This window comes from Symphalangus syndactylus, chromosome 8 (assembly GCF_028878055.3).
Source record: "Symphalangus syndactylus isolate Jambi chromosome 8, NHGRI_mSymSyn1-v2.1_pri, whole genome shotgun sequence".
Lineage (NCBI taxonomy): Eukaryota > Metazoa > Chordata > Mammalia > Primates > Hylobatidae > Symphalangus > Symphalangus syndactylus.
This window is the reverse complement of record NC_072430.2, coordinates 80858954-80876973: the sequence shown is the minus strand read 5'-3', so window position 1 is coordinate 80876973 and position 18020 is coordinate 80858954. Positions and strand designations below refer to the sequence as shown.

General features: G+C 40.1%; 1 long non-coding RNA gene across 1 annotated transcript; it reads left to right on the top strand.

The window, feature by feature from the left end:
* The first annotated feature begins 1508 nt into the window (after window positions 1-1508).
* LOC134737356 (uncharacterized) lies at window positions 1509-17793 on the top strand. Its single transcript, XR_010122186.1, has 5 exons — window positions 1509-1659; window positions 4517-4684; window positions 7323-7422; window positions 17138-17240; window positions 17497-17793. It is a non-coding gene; the product is annotated as an uncharacterized lncRNA (long non-coding RNA).
* Window positions 17794-18020: the final 227 nt, after the last annotated feature.

Here is an 18020-nt window from a genome sequence, read left to right as displayed (position 1 = left end):
ATAGCTTTCACTTGCATTTTGTCTTGAATGTTTATTCTTTCTGTTATGACAATGGCAGGTGGTTAATTTAGTGGCACAAAACTGTAAATGCCTACTGCCTATGTTTTAAGGGCAGCTGTCCATCAAATGCATGGGAATTAGACTAATGGTGTCTACCACACTAGGGTCAGAGTTACACGTATCTAGACTCCTGGGAAAGAAACTGGTGCTGTTCCTTTCCTAGTCAAAACCCCACTAGTCTGTACCTCCTGATGCAAATGCTGTGGTCCAGAGGACCCTGGCATTTGATGGCCAATATGGGTGTGAGCCCAGCTGCACCCTTCCACCACCAGCCCGCTCTGGCTGTTCAGTTGCCCAACTCTGGAGCAGTGGCTCTTGCAGATTGGCTGGGGAAAGGGATTCGGCATCCTCTAATTATGAGATTTTGTCTTCCCTGAGTTCTCTTTTTGCATAAGAGTCTCTTCCCAAACGCCTAGGGTCAAGGAGTCACAGGGGATGGACTCTGCTTTCTAGCTTCCTTCCCTGGCTTCAGGGAATCTGCAAGTATCAGCATTCAAGATCTGCTGCTTCTCCTGGCGTGGAGCAGTGTTTGCCCTGGATATGGGGTCCAGATCAGAATATTCCCAGCAGGTAGCAGAGTTGGAGGAGCCTTGAGGATAGGAATGGGCTGTTCAGAGCATTGTTCTCAGAGAGCTTCCCTGGCAAGCTGACGCCTAGACAGCTTAGCAAGGATCCTGTGGAAATTGCCACTTTCATCTGCTGTGTGACCCTGTGGAAGTTACTTAACCTCTCAGTGTTCAGCTTCCTCATCTGCAAATGGGGATAAGAAGGGCATCTGCTTCATAGGGTTCCAATGAGGCTTTAATGGGTTAAGAGCTATTATTTATTTAGGGAAGCCTATGCAAATAATTGCTGAACAAATAAAATGAAATGCTACCATGACACCTGTTTAATGGAAACACACATTCTGAAACCCCAAATACTACTTCCTAATGAATTTCAGGAATGCAACTTATAAAGAAATTGTTAACTGGATGCAGGACCTAACAAAATCCAGTCCTTGCTATATTCTAAGGTGGCAGAATTTCACATTTAGATTCATTCTTTAACCTGGTAAATTTCCAAGGTTATAGGTAGGACTCATATCTGGGTTTAGAAAACTACACATTCCTTTTTAGCCAAAGTGGTTCAAAAGCCATCTTTACCCTTCTAAAGCTTCCCTTATGAAGTGAAGATGGGCTCTATGTGTTTGTCCTGAGAACCATATTGTCACTGTTAATAAGGTTCTGATTTCCTGCCCACTCACTCCACATCCCTTGACTGGGAAGCTGAATTAAGTCAAGACTTGTCAGAATCTCCCATGGCCGTGTTCCCAGCATCTCCACGTTGGAGTCAGGACAGGTTTGTGGAATAGCTAAGAGAGTGTGGAGGTGAGGCAGGACAACGACCTGATGGAATAATGCCTGCTGATAGATGCTAGTGAGGTTGCTTAGGAAATCACCCACCACAATGGCAGGAGACACCGTGAGATGTTTTCTGCTGTAGAATCTTTCTCAGTAGAAATAGCCCATTTATACGGGGGACTGGCTAATGTTTTTCTGAGTATCATTAGCCAGTGTCTCAAAGTGGTGAAGAGTAAGTATATAGCATAATTCAAAAGTAACTCAATTTCCGAGAAGTGGCTTTTGTATATAATGCTTCAAAGAAATGGATTTGGCCCAGTGTGGGGTGGGGGGAGTGCCTGTGCGGGTGAGATCTGAAGGGGCAGCACATCCGTAGTTAATGTGCACGTGGCCCTGCAGCTGCTTCGACTTACCGGGCCTGGTCTCTCTGTAATTGCGATAAGACATAAAACAGAGGTCCTGACTATCTGGGGTCATTAAAGGAGCCCATGCCCCCCTCTTCCTACCCCAGAAGAATAGTTCGGGTGCTCTGGTTGAGTTGCAGCTGAATTAACTGCCTCCTGCCTGTCAACATGCCCCTCCTCCCACGCAACTTTCAACCAAACAGGCTTCTGCGACATCCTATCCTGTGGACACAACCTGTGGAAGGCTAGGCAGGGAGTCAGGAAAGGCCAGAGTCACCATGGTAGGGCTGGGAAGCTCTGGTCCCCAAAGTGGGTTTGTACCCATCCTCTCATTGTACCCTTTAGGATTTTATTAGGAACATTTGTCTTTATAAGAAAACTGAGGCACGATAATCTGTCTGGCTGTGGTGATAGAAGACTGGGTACTCTTCCTCCATATCAAGGTCACTTATCGGCATCTCCTCCAGTCCCAGAAGGAGGAGTTGAGGCTGACATTGGACCAACAAAGTCTTAATTTAAAAGCAGGATGAGAAATATCGTCTGTAGTCCTCTAGAGTTGAGTTTATTTTTTTTTTAATTTAGTTTATTTTTATATTATTGATAAAACTGGTGGAGCCACTGGGTGTTGGCAAATGTTTGAAATGTCAGAATATGGGAAATGGGTTCAAGAAAAATGTAGTAGCTCATATTTCTGTCTAGCTATCTTTGGTAGATGAATATGCCATAATATGTTTGGAGATTTATTGCAGGTGATAAAATGGAGAAGAGAAAAAAGGAAAGGGAGTATCTTCTGATTGTTTTTATTCCATGGGTTTTTCAACTCTAAGAAACCTGAGGCTAACAGTTTACAAAGAATTGAAAAAACCGAACAGTGAGTCCAAAGCTTATTTTAACCCTTCTATAGATTTTCATACCTTCTTGAAGCCAACTTGGAGCTTAGAAATATTTATTATTGGTATTTCTAATGAAGAATGTTCTTTATACACACCTGTCACCAACAGTAACCTCATGATTTAGAGGCATTTGCTTCTTTTCCTACAAGCTTAGTGTGGGGTCAAGGTTACCTCTGGTCCAGAATATCTGGCATATGACATATTTGCAGGTAAGCTGTTTAGTATTAAAATGGCTTTGACAGCATATTTACTGTTAGGTTAAAGGACTATAGACCAGTTGTTAATATGAGAAATATAGCCAGGAGATGACTCTAACACAACGCTAACAGGAAGGTAAGGCCTGTAGAAACACTACATAAATAGTGCTCCTCTTGTGTTATGTTAATTTTTAGAATAACCTCGCAGCAACATTTCATCATGGCATTCGCATCTATATACCCTAGTGAAGCCTTAGGGTGCTTCCTCAGGCACAGAAATATGTTCTTCTTGCCTGTGGCTGCCAAAGTAAATAGAAATCAATGGAAGGCAGCAAAAGTGCTGAAGTCATTCCAATAAGGGAAGCGCTTGTTAATTTAAATTTTGCACTTGACATTGGTAAGGACTAATAGCAGAAAATAACGTCCTAGGCTGACTTCTAAAGTCATTTTGGTCATCACTTATATTTCTTTGTGACTGCAAAAATAGTGTTATAAATAAGAATTTATCTAATTGTGATAGATCATTAAAATAAGGGAGAAAAATAGAAGTTTTGTATGTCTGAGTGTGAGTAAGTACTTGGAAAACTTTTGCACGGAAAAAATCTTATCACAGTGTACTTGGATTGAGTGCCTCATGTGAGTGCATGCACGCATATGCATGTATGCATGTGTGTGTATTTCAGAAACTTCAAAAAGCACCTCCTGCTGCTTTCAAAACCAGGCAAATATGTTTGAGGCCTGTTGGTAATTTAAAATAGGAAGATATACACAGAACTGAAGGTGGCTACACAGGAAATTAGAAAAGGCTTGACTCCACAGAGCAAAATGAATGTGCCATTGTATCACTAAATAATTGGAGGGGTGGGTCTGTGTTGCTGATGGTAAGCAGGTGTCCATAAATCAGAATAAATGTTTGTAATTAATTGTTATTAGTGTTAATAAGAAAGGGGTTTAAATATGCTCAGTTGCTTTTCTCTCAGTTAAATCTTTTAGAGTGTGGGGCTTATCATTTCAGTCCTAAGTGGATTGAGAAGCTACAGTGTTCTTGAGGTTTCATTGAATATCATCATCTGTAATCAGTTGTTCTGTTGTTTTCCTCAATGAAACTCCTGGTTTTAGACAAAAGTTAGACTCTCTGTCTGAGCTATAGAGTCTCACATGCTATTGGAACACCCACTTCAAAGCAAAAGTTTTTAAACAAAGGAAATGCCCAGTTTGTAAATTCTGGGGTGAAAGTTTTAGATGGCGTTGTTAGGTCACATCAACCTGTTCTCCTATGTGTCTATCTGGCCTTGCACCTGACTCAAGGAGGTCAACTTTGTTGGGTGGGCCCATAACATCCGCTGTATGTCTTCTCCCTTTCAAAGACAGCTGTTAAAGAGTAACAGAATTCTCCAGATTCATTTCTCAGATTTGTGGGAAAGCCTGAGTCAGGCACTTTGCATCCCCCATGCCTTTCAAACCTGATGGTGAGGATTGTTGTTATTTAATCCATGTACATTTCTGTAAAGGAACAATCCTAGAGAGAAAGACAGGCTATGAACTTGTCAGATGCTGGGAAAAGATACTGCAGAAAAGAAATAGCCTAGTGTCTGAATTTTGCTCTGTGTTCATTCTAGGACTGTAACCTGGAACAAGGAGAGACAAAGGGAAGGAGGAGTCTGGAGCCATATTGAAGATGAAATTGAGATATGGACTACTTGGTGGATCGTTTTTATAAGAGGACATAAAAGAGGATGCTAAAGCTAATTGCCACAATCAGAACTCAAAGACCTAGCAGATGCAAGGTGGTATTTATTCTAAACTCAGCAAAGTAGTAGAAAAATAGTTTTGAGAACAGTTTTAAGGAGACTAGGGTAACAGTGAGAAAATAGTTCATGGCTAGTCTGGACTTAGGACTTTAGGGTCGACCTGGCGAATTGAAGGGAAGCAGCTGATACACTCTGGTTGCATTGTACCCTAGCTTTTGATGCTCTCCCATGTGCTGTAGTCATCAGTAATCTGGAGGAAATGCTATAGAGACAAGGACACCATTAGACGGGTGTTCAACTAGTTAACAGGATGTGACCACAGAGTAGTTACCCCAAGACCAGGTCAGCATGACCCAAAAGGCAGAAGAGGACAAGGTTTATGAGTGTTGGGCTGAGCTCACTCCTGCTTGCACATTTCAAGAACAATGTTAATGATGGCAGAGAGAGATAGGAGAGGAAACTCATTAAACTTGCCAAATATGAGATGTAGCTGGGTTGGCTCTCTGCAAACATGGCAGAAAAGCATTTAGAAGTCGTAATACATTTAAAATAAGAGCTACCAGCATAGCAGTGACATGAAGAAGGCATGTGTTTTGTTAAAAAGTTTTAAATACTTCTATAAAAGATAGTAAGGTACAAGTTGTTTGCTTGATCAGCAATGCTAATTGCCTTTGAAGTGCATGCTTGGGGGTTCCATGGAGAGAGGACCCCGTTTCTCCACCCCAACCCAAATTCACTGAGTTTATGTCAGAATGTTCAGAAGCCCCTTTACAAATTCCTCTGATTGCCTTGTTAGACACTGGTTACCTCCCTGAACCTGGGCCAAGATGAGGGTCTACACCTTGGCTTAATTCTGCTATGAAAGACTTTCCTGCAGTAAAAGTTACCTGTCTGAAACATTCGGAAGAGTGAAAATGCCACATCTCCAATTTCCAGCAATATATTTGTCTGCCATCATTTGGCCTGGAAGCTTAAGCAGGAAGACCACTTGGAGCCAGACTTCAGAGTGATCTGTCTCTAAGGAATAACTTTCATATTGCAGCGTTCGGTTTTGCAATTCTTCCTAAGATAAATTCTCGGCATAAATCTGCAGAAAGACTTCACCCTCCACATCAAACCTTTATAAGGATCCATTTCTGCTCTCATTTTAGAATCTCTTTTCTAATAGCTAAAGGCAGACAGAGGCAAACCAAGAAATCCAGACTCTGCATCAACGGGTTAAATCATACGTCAAAGGTGCAACCATAACATATTACAAGCTTCTCATCACATAATACATCACTCAAAAAATATTTGGGGCAGCTTTTCTAATTCATCTTCCTGGTGTTAAAGGGGCACATCTCCGGTGTTCGTGTCTTCTGTTTCAATTAAAGCAATCATGCCTACTCTTTTAGGAAACTATTAAGGTTTATTACCAGTTTGTTTCGCTGCTAATATTCAGTTTCTCCTTGTGGTCTCCCCTTCCAAATACATATTTTTTTCCTTTCTATCCGGTTTTGCTTCTCACCACAATATAGAGTTTTGGCTATTGTTTGATAAAATGGCCACTATAAAGATGTAACTTGCTTAACAAATGTCAACAAGTGTTAAGGTTTCCTGGGTACTTGATTCCTTGAGTGGGTGGAAGTGGGCAAGAGAAAGATGAGGTGGTTCATGTTCCCAGTAGGAAGAGAGAATGTCAATACTCAAAATAGCTAGAAAAAAAATTCGCCATCAGTATTGAGACAGGCATTTCATTACTGTATGGGTAATAATTAAGAAATTTAAAATAAAAACAGTAGCCCTCGTAATTAAGAAAGTCTTCCTGGAGAGGAGTGTAACACATTTCTTATAAGTGAAGAAAGGGTAAAGCATTTCTGGCAGAGAGAATGGCCTGAACATACAGGGAAGAAGGAACAGGGATGTGAGTAAAGGAGTAGATGGAGCTCGTCCCATCAAAGGAGAGGGACCCTTCTGGTGAGAGAGTCAGGAGTGGGAGCTACTGATGGTGACTTTGACTGCAGGATGAAGAGGCACAGATTTGAGGCAGGGATTTCTGGAGGTTTTCTAACAGAAAAACATGCAATGAAAGGAAGGGTATGTGGATTTACTCAGCAATGACGTACAGGACTGGGAGAGGAGACAGCAAGAGAATAAAATCTCCTGGGAGAGGAGACAGCAAGAGAATAAAATCATAGGTATTTGGACCAGATGCCCATTAATGTTCCTTCCAATCTATCCTGAGCAACATAATTACATGATTTTATGCTAAGGGAGGTTGAGCGAGATAAGATAGAGGTAGAGGTAGAGATAGTGACACAGAGACACTCAGTAGGAGGTATCTGTAAAGATGTCACAGAAGAAATGACATTTAAATGTGTTTCATGGAGATGGTTGAAAGCGACATTGCAGGCAGCAAGAATAGCATAAACAAAGGAATAGAAGGATAGGAAAGTGGAGGGCCATATGGGGCAAGCTGGAAGTTCAGGTGTTTTTGGAGTGGCATGTGAAAGGAATCCAGAAGTAGGCTAGAATGGGGAGTGCAGTGGATTAAATATTCGTGTCCCCTCCAAATTCACGTGTTGAAATCTATTTCCCAGTGTGATAGTATTTGGAGGGTAGGACCCTCATGAATGGGATTAGCCCTTATGAGAAGAGGCCACAGAGATAGCTTGCTCTCTTTCTATCATGTCAGGATACAATAAGAAGTCAGCAGTCTGCAACCCAGAAGAGGACCCTCACCGGAACCCAGGAATGTTGGCACTCTGAACTTAGATTTTCCAGCCTCTAGAACGGTGAGAAATAAATTTCTATTGTTCAAGCCACTTAGTTGTTATAGCAGCCCAAGCCAATTAAGACAGGAAGGATATTGGGTGTTAGCACTCAGAAGTGTAAGGAGTCTGAACTCATCTCAACCAGTTTCCACCACCATAATGGAGGCTGTCTTTCTAATATTTATTGTAAGTATTGTCTAGCCTGTTCTTGAACACTGAGGTTCATAGGAAGCTCACTAGCTCCCAAGAAAATCCATGCCATTGAAGAAGAATTTTAATACTTCGAAAACTCTTCATACTGCTCTGAAATTGGTCTGCCAATACTCTACTCATGCATTCCTTTTCCATTCCATTCCATACTCTACTCATTCATTCCCTTTCCATTCCATTTATAAGCAGGAGAGGTATCAGGTTATAAAAACCTGAATGCCAGATACCGGGTAGAGGAGTTTGAGCTTAAATCTGAGAGCAGTAGATCTAGGAATTCTGAGTAAACTTCTCAGCTTAACTGAGGCATTAGAAGTCCCTGAAGTTTTTTTGTGTGTAGGAGAACAACAGGATTATTTCCATCTTAAGGAAGACCAACATGGCAGCTGTGTAGAAAAGAAAGCCAAGTTAGAAAGAATGTTTTGGAGACAAGACAGTGTGGAAGGATAGGTGGAAAAATCTCTAACGTGAATGCTTAGCTGCACTATTGAGCAAATCCTAGTTATTTTTTGGAACTCAGTTTTCCCATTTCAAAAAATGAGACAGGTTCCCTCAAAGAATCTTTCCAATTCTACTATTCTGTGGTTCTGAGTTTTCAGAGCTAAAAAGGGCATTTTCAAAGATGGAAGAGTTTGCATTATTGTAGGTAAAAGCAGAGTGGGCCTGAAATGGGAATGGAAAAGGTGTTGAATCCAAAAAATATAGTGAAGACTCAGAAGGCCAAGATGACAGCTTGGCTGTTTAGGCCAAAAGGGAAGCAAGAATTAATAATAATTCAATTCCTGGGTTATGGGGCAAGGATGAGTCTTGGTGCTTTTGACCTTAAAGAGGACTTTTCAAAGCAAAACTAGCCGGGAAATAGGAAGATTTAACATATGGAGTTTAAAAACATTGTAGGGCAATAAAGAAGACGGAAATGTAAATGAAAGGCTGGGGTAAGAGTTGTAGGTGGTTGAGTCATGGCTGCAGACATTTTGTTGGAAGTCTTGGGACAGATGGTGTTTTTTTCTAAGAGAGGGAGAGGAATAAAAACCATGGAGGATTTTCAAAGTGTGAGAATGGGAGATGCTATTAGAAGGGAGAGAGAAGGAGCAGTCAGCTAGGTGGTGAGTGAGAGGCTTCACAAAAGGAAAGGAAGCAAACAAGAAAAGAAAGGAGGTATCCAATTTGCAGTAGGGGAGGAGGAGGGAGGTTCAAGAGGATGAGAACAAAAAAGCCATTTCTGGAAGTGGCTAAAAGAGAGTACTTTCAGTGAAGTAATAGGACTGTGAGTTAGTCTGTTTTGTGCTGCTATAAAGGAATACCTGAGACTGGCTAATTTACAAAGAAAAGAGGTTTATTTGGCTCATAGTTCTGCAGGCTGTACAAGAAGCATGGTACCAGCCTCTTCTTCTGGTAAGGGCCTCAGGCTGCTTTCACTCATGGCAAAAGGCAAAGTGGAGCCAAAGGGAAGCCATATGTAGATCACACTGCAAGAGAGGAGGAGGAGGAGGAAGGAGGAAAAAGGAAGGAGGGAGGAGGGAGGTGGAGAAGGAGGGAGAAAGAGAAGGAAGGAGGTGCCTCAGGCTCTTTTTAACAATCACTTCTCGTGGGAACTAATACAGCAAGAACTCATTATCTCGAGAACTCATGACCTAAACACTTCCCATTAGGTCCCATCTCCACAACTGGGGATCGAATTTCAACATGAGATTTGGAGGGAACAAATATCTAAACTATATCAGGCTGGAAATCAATTAGTAAAGAATTTTTAAAGGCATTCATTCATCCAACAGAAATTCATTAGCCTCTTAGGGGCCTGGTACTGCTCTAGGTACAGAGAATATAGCAGTAAAGAAGACCCTTGAAGGGATAAACAAGAAAAATGCCAGGTGGAGATTTACAACAGAGGGACATGACAGACTGGTGGGCACTGTCAGCAAAGGTACCAGCCAGTGCAGGCCCTAAGATGGCAATAGGTTGATAATATTCAAAGAATAGAAGGAAGGGCAGTGCATTAGAGTGCACATTATGAGAAGGGCCAAGAGGGAAAAAGACAAAATGGCTTTTAGAATAAAAACAGATCTCATCTAGCTTGTGTTGGCTGGAAGGCTCCCCTGAGAAGGTGACATTTGGGCTGTCTGAAGGATGATGGCAGTGAGAACATCATGTTTAAAAGTCCTGTGGTAGGAAGAAACATGTCATTCAAGGAACAGAAAGAAGGCCAGAGTGCCAGAAGCCTAGAGAATAAGCAAGAGAGGGATGATGTGACCGAGTGGGCAGTCGGTGGTCAGATCACACAGGGCCATGCTGACCTTTCTATGGGATTTTGGTTTTTATTCTAAGGACAAGGAGAAGAAGGTGATGTGATTAGGTTTTTAAAATTTTCTCTGGCTACGGAGTTAAGGACAGATTTGGTCTTCACATTTAGGATCTCTAGGGGAACAAGTGGATTAGGTAAAGTCTGAGTCACATGGGCTGCCAAGGGGAGGAAGTGAAGACCAAAGGAAAACTGGAGATCTGTTAGAAAGCAAGGAGAGGGAATTTCATGCTCAACATGCACCAACACAGATGTCATGGTTGCCTTTCCATGTCAACACATCTAGAAAGACTGCATGTTTTTTTTGTAGCTACATAACATTCAACTGTATTGACAGGTTATACTTTAATATTTACCATCTCTCTATGGGTGGGCATTTAAATTGTTCCAATTTTTTTACTATGGCAAACAAAACTTTTTTTGGAACATTCCTCAACATTTGTCTTAGCTCTTGAGAGACACATAGAGGTAAAAATGCCAGGTCAGAGTGCATGAGCATTTTAAGTTTTAATAGATGATGACAAATTGCCCTGAAAAATGTGATGCCAATTTTGAACAGTATTTTAAGAAATAATGTTGAGCTAATGTGTCAGATCTAGTAAGTCCAGAATCACGGCAGTAAAGAAGGATCCAGTACAGTGATCCAGGGGAGAGGTGTTGAGTTCCTGACCTCCCATGATGGACTCTTTTGGAGTTTGCCTCCAAGTGGGAAATCCTCAGATGGGCAATGATAGTCCTTCGGCCAACAAATCCTCCTGGACAGTAAATTCATGAACTTCTGCTGCACAGGCCATAAGGAGAGGAGTAGAAGTCTTCTGAGAAAGTGGTTGTTAGAAGCCAGAATCCCAGGTGTGTTCTCCTTGTTTAATTCTCTTAGTCCTACTCCTCAAGAATCCTAGCAGGATTTGGTAAAGCCAACCCCTCCTTCCTTCCTGAGATATTCTCCTTGTCTGATCACCATAATGTGCTCTACTCTTTTTCTTTTTTTCTCCCCAGGCAATTGTGTGAGCTTCTTATCCCTTGTCACCTTGTTACTTCAAACGTCGGTGTTCCTCAGGCTTTTGGTTCTGGTCCTTCTTGGCCAACTCCAAACTCTCTCCTTTGGCGATCACATTCCTTCCCATGTTCAGTGTCTTTTACATGCTAACAAGTCCCAAATTTTTATCTCCAGCCCAAACTTCTAAATTTTATAATTATATTCCTGCAAATTGAACTTGTCTAAATACCACACTTAATTTTCACTTCCCATTTGTGCCCTTTCTCTCCCAACATCTCCTTTATTGGTAAAAAAGCCAATTCCATCCATTCAGTTGTTCACACGAAGAAACTAGGAGTTATCTGATTTCACCCCTTTCCTCATCCTCTCAATACAGTCTGCCAACAAGCCCAGCCAAATCCACTTTCAAAATATATTTGAATCCATCCATTTTTCTCCCTCTTCACCTCTCCACCCCAGTCCAAGCCACCATCTCTTCTCATTTAAATATCCACCTTTCCATCCATTCTGCACACAGCAGATAGATTTTTATAAAATGCAAATAAGATCATGTTACTCTCTTGCTTAAAACTGTCCAAAACTACAAAATTTAGTAGTTAGCAGGACACAAATAACAAGAGTCCTGAGATTTGTGGTTTGTCCATTTCCCACTTCTGGGGTCTCTTATTCTTAATCTGTAAAGCAAGGATTTGAATGTTCACCCTCACCTAACTCCTGGATTAATGAGTTTTCAGCCTCCACTTCTCCCTGTCCATGTTGATATGGAGAAGGCTGAAGAAAGAAGAAGGGAAAGAAAAGAGCAAATCCTTTGTTGATCTGAGAAGTCATCATAAAATTCCTGTACTTGTAGAAGAACTGCATACAACTTTTCCAAATAAAGTAAATCTAGCTTTTACATTTTATTTATTAGGACAACACAGATTCCCATGTCAGTTTCAACAGTCTGCCAAATGTCATTTTTTCCCTAAAATCAAAGTTCATCATTGCTTGAACATTGGAGGGCTCTAAAGGGCTTGATTTTATTGTACTTAAAAAATTTTAAGCAAATCTGTGCTAACAACGTGTTGACATATTAAAAAGCTATAGTTATTAAAACAGTGTGGTATTGGAGTAGGATCAGATATGTAGATTAATCAAACAGCAGAGAGAGCTTGTAAACAGAGCCAGGTATATGTGAAAAATTTAGCTTGTGTCAGAGACAACATTGCAAACCAATGAAGAAAGGGTAGAGAATGGCTGTATACCAGAGAAAAAATAAAATGAGATTTCTATCTTATATACAAACATAGACTCCAGGTAGATTAAAGGTCCAAAATGTAAATAAATTCTATACCTGTGAGAAAAAAATGCATAAGTATCCTTGGGGTAGGGAAAGCTTTCTTTAACAGGATACAAAATACACATACTGTGGAGGAAAAGGTACTGAAATCTGACAATAGCAAAATTTCACCCCTTTTATGGCAAACAAAACCAAACAAATCCTCGACCCCATTACAAACAAGGTTAAGACAATTGAGTAAGACGTATGATGCTTTTTTGCTTTAATAAATAAATGGTGGAAAAACAAAAGGGATGAGTGTTGTTAGGGACAAAAAGAGACTTAAGAGGCACAGTGACCAAATAAAACACAGGGACATCCTTTGGATTCTAATTCAGAGAAACCCAATGTGAAAGAATGTTTGTGGATCAGCTGGGGAAATTTGAATAAAGATTTGTGTTTTTTAGAGGAACTACTGAGGTATTTGTGATTAAAATTTTACAGTGCCTGGCATTTGCTTTAATCCAGCAGGTTTGTGGGGAAGGGAGTGGAGGTGGGTATACAGATGAAAGGAGATTTGCCATATATTCTTAATTACTAAAGCTGAGGGAGGGTAAAGCCTGAGTGAGGGTGAGTTCACTATATTATTTTAGTTTATTTTACTCATGTTTGACATTTTCCATAATGATTTCTGTAAAATACAAGTCGTGGATTTGGAAACATGCCTGACCTATTATAAACACAAAATAAATGTTATCTGTTATTATTATATTAATCTTTTTAAAAGACAAGTGACACATACATTGCTGATGGGAGTATAAATTGGTACAGACTCTACAGAGGACAATGTGGCAAAACCTATTTTTTTAAAAAGGCACTTAGTCTTTAGTTCTCTTTATGAATTTATTCTTCAGATATTTGTACATGTATGAAATAATATGAATTTTTACTGAATCACAATTGTTTTTATTTAAAAAATTTTATTTTTAATTTTTGGGGTACATGGTAGGTATACATATTTATGGGGTAGATGTTTTGATATATGCATACAATGCATTATAATCACATGATGGAGAATGGGGTGTCTGTCCCCTCAAGCATTCATCCTTTGTGTTACAAACAATCCAATTATACTGTTTTAGTTATTTTTAAAGGTACAATTAAATTGTTATTGACTATCATCACCCTGTTGTGCTATCAAATAGTAGGACTTTTTCATGCTTCCTATTTTTTTTTGTACCCACTAACTGTCCCTACCTCCCCTCCCATCCCCCCACTACACGTCCCACCCTCTGGTAAGAAGCAAATTTTTAATAACACAAAATTGGAAGTGTCAATCAGTAGGAATCTAGTTGAATAAATTCTGGTCCATAAATAGAAAAAGAAGACTTTGTAGCCATTGAAATAAAAAGAAAGAAAACGAAAAACTCCATATAAGCTGAATGGAGCTTACAGAATGATGTCTAAAATATTTTTAAGTGAAAAAAGCAATATGCAGAATGAATCTTTTAAATTTATTAAAAAAACTGTAGAGAAACATATAGACTATTTTTTGTATATGTATTGAACTCTTTGGAAGGGTGTACCACAGCACTGGTTTTTGTCTAAGAAGGGAAACTGAATGGGGGAAGAGGAGTAGATGTGAAAGGGGAACTTTTCACTGCCCACTTTTGTAACTCTTTAAGTTCGTATCATATGCATATATTACCAATTCAAAAATAAGAAAAGAAGACATTTTCAGTGTATATAATATGCAAAAGATTACTACCCAGGATACAGGTAGAACTTTTACAAACTGGTAATAAAAATACAAATAATCTAACAGAAAAATAAGCAAAAGATGTGATGAAAGAAAATTGTTATGCCAATAAACCTGCAAAAGGTAGTTACACTTATTAATAGGCATGGAAATGAGAAATAAAACCAATACTTAGGCATTATTGTTTAACCACCAAATTGGAAATGAATTTAGTGTCCAAGAACATCAAACTTTGGCCAGCATGTGGGGGAAATGGTTCTATCATCTTATGTTGGCGCATAACAGTCACTAGGGAGTCTTTTGGCAGCACTTAAGCAAACTAGAAATACATCCTAGCCCCATGGATTCCACAACTGTGTATATTTTCTACATAAATACTTAGATGTTTATACAAAGAGACAAGTACAAGAATGTTTATTGCACCATTGTAGAAAATGGTAAGAAACTGGAAAGAACCTAAACATTCATCAATAGTGGATTGGAAATGTGATATATACACAAGAAAGGGGAAGAACTAGATCTACATAGCTCAGTATGGATGGCTCACCAAAAACCCAATGTTAAGGAGAAACAAAAAGCAAAGTTGCAGTGACTATCAAGAATGATGCCACTTATGTAAATAATGAAACACTGCACATACAGAAAGCAATGCTATTTATTACTTGTGGCATACCTGAGTGTATACAATGTCTATATTTTAATGGATTGGAAGGACCCACATCTGCTCATGAAAGTGGCTTCTCTTGGGTACAGGAGAGTAGGCTGGTTAGAGGGGATTAGGTTTGGAATCTGAAACATACTATTTCTTAAAAAAAAACTGGAGGAAAATATGACCAGATGTTAACAGTTGTTAACTCTGGGAAGTATGAATGTGAGAGTTTAACTTTTCTGTATCATTTAAATTTTTCAAGAAAAGGAGGAGGGAGTGGGAGAAAATTTTTTTCAGAGGAAAAGAATAAGATAGATTTCTCTTTGAACCCTGGAGGACAAAAGCAATATGCACCCCGCTTATGACAGGAAGAAATCCTGAGGTCAGGCTTTGCTTCCTTTGGAGGAAACTTTTGCTGATGACAGCCTGTTTCCCTCTTGTCTCCTCTCCCCGGCCTTCCCCATAGACAGCAAAAGCACTCTTAGGAAGGCAGCATTTTCTTTTTTTCTTTTCTGGATTTTGCAACTTTAGTTTTTTAATTTTTATTTTTTAACTTTTATTTTAGGTTTGGGGGTACATGTGCAGGTTTGTTTTATAGGAAAACTCATGTCATAGGGGTTTGTTGTACAGATTATTTCATCACCCAGATATTAAGCCCAGTACCCAATAGTTATTTTTTCTGCTCCTCTCCCTCCTCCCACTCTCCACCCTCAAGTAGACCCCAGTGTCTGTTGTTTCCTTCTTTGTGTTCATAAGTTCTCATCATTTAGCTCTCGCCTATAAGTGAGAAGATGTAGTATTTGGTTTTCTGTTCCTGCATTAGTTTGCTAAGGATGATGGCCTCTAGCTCCACCCATGTTCCCACAAAAGACATGAACTTGTTCTTTTTTATGGCTGCATAGCATTCCATGGTATGTATGTACCACATTTTCTTTATCCAGTCTGTCATTTATGGGCATTTAGATTGATTCCCTGTCTTTGCCGGGTAGCCATTTTCAATACGAGGGAGATTAGGACCCTGTCTGCCCATATGGGATTGCATTTGAGAACAAAGCATTTCCATGACCATGATTTGTAGGTTTTAAATTCTATAGTCTCTGTATATATGTTATTACTCCTGGAAAACTTTCTGTGTGATGGGGAATAAATAATAAAAGTGCATTAAGATGTGGAACTTAAATTCCAAAGATTAACTGCATTTTAAAAGAGAAGTTCTGAAGGAGTGAGCAGTCCTCTCACGTTTTTCCAAAAGAAAACACTGATCAAGATTTTTCAGAAAAAATATGTTCAGAAATTCTTCAGAAAAGAAAATTTTTGGACAATGTGGTAACTTCATCAGTAAACATATTTGGTAGTAAAAGGCCTACTTCCCTGAGCCCCTTCTACTGTATCTGTGAAAAAGGCTGCTTTTGAGCAGTAAGTAAATGTCACCCCCAACTCGTGCAATGCATGGTAGGTGGGCCATGGGAACAACTTGGGTGTTAGGGTAGAATGGCCACTGTCTGGGCCTGTCACTAACACCGCACTTGAACATAGGTGTGGACAACAAGAGCACAGAGAAGGCCAGTGGGCACCAAATAGTACCTCTTTTACATTTTGCTACAATATCAGCAGCTTATGGCACTGGCTTAAGGCTGCTGCCAAACTCCGCTGTCATTCCCTCGCTGACAGTGATAGAATGGTACATCCGTTCAGTATTCAGAAATGAGACAGGCTTGTTTTGACACCACTGTTTCTGCAAAAGGGAAAGGAACCAGATTGGAGAGTGTAGTCATCAACTGGCAGAATCAGTTAAGAATAACAACAGCACAGTGTGCGTCATCTGGGAGAGGTAAGCGTGGCACGAGGTGCTGGAATTCATTGGAAAATGCTAGCCCAGCTCTTCCTCCCTTAGTTTGCACAATGTCTGGTCTCATTTCCATGGCTTCTGCATACCTAGTTGAAGGGAAGCTAGTCCCTGCCTTCCAATCACTTAACCTCTTATGATGCCTGATAGTAAAATATAGTATGTTAGCAACTATAGGGATTCCTACTTGGAGAGATAAGTCTTTGATTCTTATTTAAGCTTTGATTTATTGTCTTTGGTTGGTTTGGGTAGAGGGATGGCTGATTTTTAACAAGAAGATAAACTTAAAGATGGAAATTCTTGTAAGCCATAAATACCACTAACTTGCCTATTCCAGGGAAGTTCAAATAAAGACACTGGGACTTAGCAGCAGCTGAAATGTTTTCGTTTTTTTCCCATTGGCCCAAAACAAGATATGTCTTGCCATTGGTGGTTTGGCCCCAGGGCCTGATCTGCGCCTGGATACACAAGCCATTCAGAGTTCCTATTGCATAGAAAGCAGACAGAGGATGACAAATTGGTCTACACCAGTTGACCTCCAAAGTGAAGGGATAACTTTACCGAGCAATCTCTGGAGGTTTATCTGTTTTATTTAGTGTAAACACTGTTCTTCTCCAGTACTCCCTATTTCTCCTAGCAAGCTCCAAGGATTAATTCTGGGTCACTAGCTAAATTCACCACTTCTGCTCTGCTCCCAAATTGCTTCTATCTTTTTCCTTAGCCTTATGCAAATCCTGGAAGATATCCATTCTGAGGGCTGGGGCGTATCTTGATCACCTTTGGAATCTACCACTGCATGGAGCACAGCACTTACCACCTAGTAGGTAAGCAATAAATGCTTGCTTGTCAATTGACTTATTCAGTAGACCCAGTGCTGTGTGCACATTAAACACCTGGGGAGCTTTAAACAACAAACGAGCAAACCAACAAATGTTGCATCAGCCTAGACCAACACAATCCTGATCTCTGGATGTGGGATCCCCGCACTGGTAAGTTTGTAAAGCACCACAGGTGATACTAGTGCATGGGGAAGATTGAGAACTACTGGATTCATTAACCTGCTGCTTTACTTGGCTACAGTTCCATTTGTTTCCAAGTTTGGAAGAAACATAATTGAATCATTTTGAGGAATTCCAATCCCTGACAAGATGCCAGTGCTATTTTACAGCAAGAGTAGACGAGGAAGGCTATACTATGTGGTCCTGGGCAAGTTATTTAAATTCTCTGTGCCTCAGTTTTCTCAACTGTAAGATGGGAAGAATAATAGTAACTACCTCTGGAGGCTGTTGTAAAAGTTAAACGGTCTGATCTATGTAAAGCTCTTAGAACAGTACCTGTATATAAGTGTGTGACAAATAAAATCCAATATGAAGAAGAGGCTGATCTACTTGTTGTCACTATTGTTGTTCTCTGCTTCAGTTAATGACTCCAGCTTCCTCCCAGACTAAGCTCCCAGGAGACTTTTGACCCCAAGCCTCTCCTTTGTCCCTTCCATTTTATCCCTGCTCAAGTCCTGCTCCTCTGACCCTGCCCTATCTGGAATCTGCCCCTTCCATTTCATGCCCCTGGCCCTAATTTTAATCCTCACTCTCATTATCTCTCTC